This window comes from Lytechinus variegatus, chromosome 7, assembly GCF_018143015.1.
Source record: "Lytechinus variegatus isolate NC3 chromosome 7, Lvar_3.0, whole genome shotgun sequence".
In the NCBI taxonomy this organism is placed as follows: domain Eukaryota; kingdom Metazoa; phylum Echinodermata; class Echinoidea; order Temnopleuroida; family Toxopneustidae; genus Lytechinus; species Lytechinus variegatus.
Genome location: NC_054746.1, coordinates 28,870,443 through 28,874,198, shown reverse-complemented (window position 1 = coordinate 28,874,198; position 3,756 = coordinate 28,870,443).

Genomic DNA, 3,756 nt, shown 5'->3' with positions numbered 1-3,756 from the left:
GAAAAACCCAATTCCAGAATAACATATGATTGTGCATGATACACAGTTCCAGTTCCAGACTACATGAAGATTGAAGCCCAAAACTTCTTAGTTTCTCACACCACTTCCCCTTCAATTTGTTTCTGTACTCATTATTTTCCTTGAAACCCAATGAAAGGAGATCGTATTATAGGGAGTATTCAGTTAAGTGAAAATGATATACATTCTAGTTTGAAAGATTGATACACACACACCCACACACACAAATATTGCTTTTATATTTGACCCATTAATTTGCTTTACCAAGATTTTACAGTGAAAAGGTTGTCTTATGGTAATAAAGCAAAAATATCCTTTGATTTTGGTATGAATAAGTAAAATCAATATTCCATTTCAATATTTGAAGGTATATACACATCATTCATCATAAATGATCATCAAAATAAAAAAGCATTTCTATGCTGTTTTTACTTTCAAGTAAAATATTAATTAATATTAATCATAATAATCTTTGATTATTTTTTAAATTCCATAACTTTGTGTAATGACATCTGCCATCAAATTCAAACACCTAAAAATAATGGAAAAATTTAATTGAAATATTTGATTTCAATATATGAAGGTATATATACATCATTCATCATAAATGATCATCACAATAAAAACATTTTTATGCTGTTTTCACTTATCAAGTTAATAAAAATCTTGTCTCATATTAACCTTTTGATCATTTTTTAATTCCATAACTTTGTGTAATGACATTGGCCATCAAATTCAAACACCTAAATCTAATGGAAATATATCTTCAAGCATAAACGTGTCGATCCTCACTGTGAGTCGGTTATTTATCATCTCACAAATGTTTGCTGTATTTCTCACACATGTATTGCATTGAAATATGTATAAATTATAGGATTATTGTTAAGAAAATAAATGAATATTTTATAAATTAAGAAACATCATAGTCATGTTCAATTTGTTTGCAAGATTGGAAATTAATGAAAGATGATGTTTAAGGTGAGCCATATGTATTATAATGATGATGGTATAATGGTCATTTCATCGAGGGTGGTGGGAAAAATATGTAATGATGATTATGGTGATGATAATGACAATGATGATGGTTATTGTTATGAAACCAGCAATGATGATCAAAATGAAAATGATTGATGATAAATATGTTTCCAATGACAACGATGCAGATGATGATGACAAGAAAATAAAGATAATGATAAGGATGATAAGGTGGTTAACAAGGCAAACGCCAAGCATTGTCTCGCCTGCATATTGCAGTCATGAAGAGACTGCATGTCAAAACTATTCAAGTTCTCAAGTATTAACAAAGTTCATTGACTTTTGACCTTAATCAAATTCAACTCACATTCAAACTTGACCTGCACCTTCAAGAGATGGACCTCTTGTATGAATTTGGCAATCCTACCTCGAAGATATAAAAAGTTATTATGTGTACAACACAGCACAGTGCCAGTCATGGAAAGTTCATTGACCTTTGACCTTAATCAAATTCAACTCACATTTGAACTTGACCTGCACCTTCAAAAGATGGACCTCTTGTATGAATTTGGCAATCCTACCTTGAAGATATAGAAATTTATTATGTGTACAGCACAGCACAGTGCCAGTCATGGAAAGTTCATTGACCTTTGACCTTATTCAAATTCGAACCTGACCTGTGCCTTCAGGAGATGGACTTCTGGTATGAATTTGGTGATCCCACATAGAGATATTATGTGTACAACATAGCACAGTGCCATTCATGGAAAGTTCATAGACCTTTGACTTCTGACCTTATTCAAATTCGACTCATATTCGAACTTGACCTGCGCCTTCAGGAGATGGACCTCTGGTATGAATTTAGTGATCCCACCTCGAAGCTATAGAAAGTTATTGGGTGTATACAACACAATTGTTGATGACGACAACGCCGCCGGAAATAGTGATACCTATGTCTCGCTCCGCTACGTAGGTGAGACAAAAATGGAAATGAAGAGGGTGATGATATTATGAACAGGATGAGGATGGTGGTAATGATGATGCTATTGATGGTGATGATGATGATAATGATGGTGATGATGATGATGGTTACAATTGTGATAATGATGATTATCATGGCAGTAATAATACAGGTAGAAGGTAATAATAATGAAAGGATATCAGTTCACCCTGACGAAGTTTGTTATAAAAATAACATAAAACTAATAAAAATATTCAAGGTTTGAGGAAAATCCATTAAAGATGAAGTAAGTTATTAGAATTTTAAGTTTTTGATTTGTGACAGCACATATGAGCAGCTGCCCCATATGTTATGTAATATAAAGTACATAAATTTCAAATTTTTAATTGTCCTTGACGACTTGAAATTTTCTACTTTCAGATATTGCTCGCATATGTCACAAATCAAATATATTGATATTCTAATAATTTGTAAGTCTTTGATGGATTTTCCTCAAACTTTTACCAATGTTTTTTCTGCTATTTTTACAGTTAAACCTTTTTTCTGGGTGAACTTCCCCTTCATGTGGTCTGAATACACCAACTACAATGGCTTGTGTACAGAAAGCCCTCTCACTCAGGAACATGTGCTAGTCTTGTGTGTGAAGACCCACTTGTTGATCAAAGTTTCAATCAGTGTCTGTGCCTTGCAGACAAGACAATGATAATGACAGCAATGATGATTACTGGTGGATAATGAGGTTGATGAAAATGATGAAAAATTATCACAACAAAAACAAACAACAAATGTATAGTAAATGAATGAATGGGTTAATGAAGATAAATGGGGATGTTTCATCACTGAGAAAGTAAACATTGAAAAAATGGCTCATTATTACATGAAAAATATCCATCTCACAACAACATTTTTCTCACTCAAGCCAGTTCGTAGTTCCTTTCTGCGCATGATCAAAAGATTCCACGCATGATCAGAGGAAGGTCACTTGTACTAAAGTGACATGGTGGTTTAAAATCTAATGAGATAAGTACCAACTTTTATGTCTTGATTATTCATATATTACTTTGAATTGTGGTTTTCATTTAAATAAAAAAACGACAACAATGCGTCCATGAACGACTGGTATTTCACAGTTTGCCAAGTACATTGTGCAACATGCTATAATATGCATTCAAAGTAGGAATGCAAAAAATACCTTCATAAAGTGTTCATTGGTGTGCTATTCTAGTCACCTGGTCTATTCAATTTCTTCATCCTGCTATGTAAGGCAAGCTTACATAATATCTTGCTTTGAAATCTGCCTATCATAATGAAAGAAATGAAAGGTCATTTGACCAAAATTGTCCATGAAGTAACTACGAACTGGTTTATTATGGGCATAATATCACAATATAAGATGCTAAATATGCATTATTGAGCACACAGGATGCAACATTTCTCTATTCATCTTAAAGCTAACATTTTAAAATGCATACTATGAAATAACTATACAATACTATTGTTTGAATTGAATATATATATCAGACTTTCTTTATTATAATACTGAGTAGGCAAATATTAACACTAATGAAAATTATTCACTCATAATCAGAACTAATTTTGCTGCAGGAAATAAAAAATGTCTGAATAAATGATACACATGTTAAACAGACAGTTACAATTTAAATGCAAAACACAATTTTTAATTAAATTCAGCAAAAAAAAACCTCAACAGAATAATTCTCCTTAGTCATTCATGATTCTTTAAATATTTCTTGATCTCAATGTCTCTGTAATAGCTTTGTTGTCATAACAAAGTAGAATAC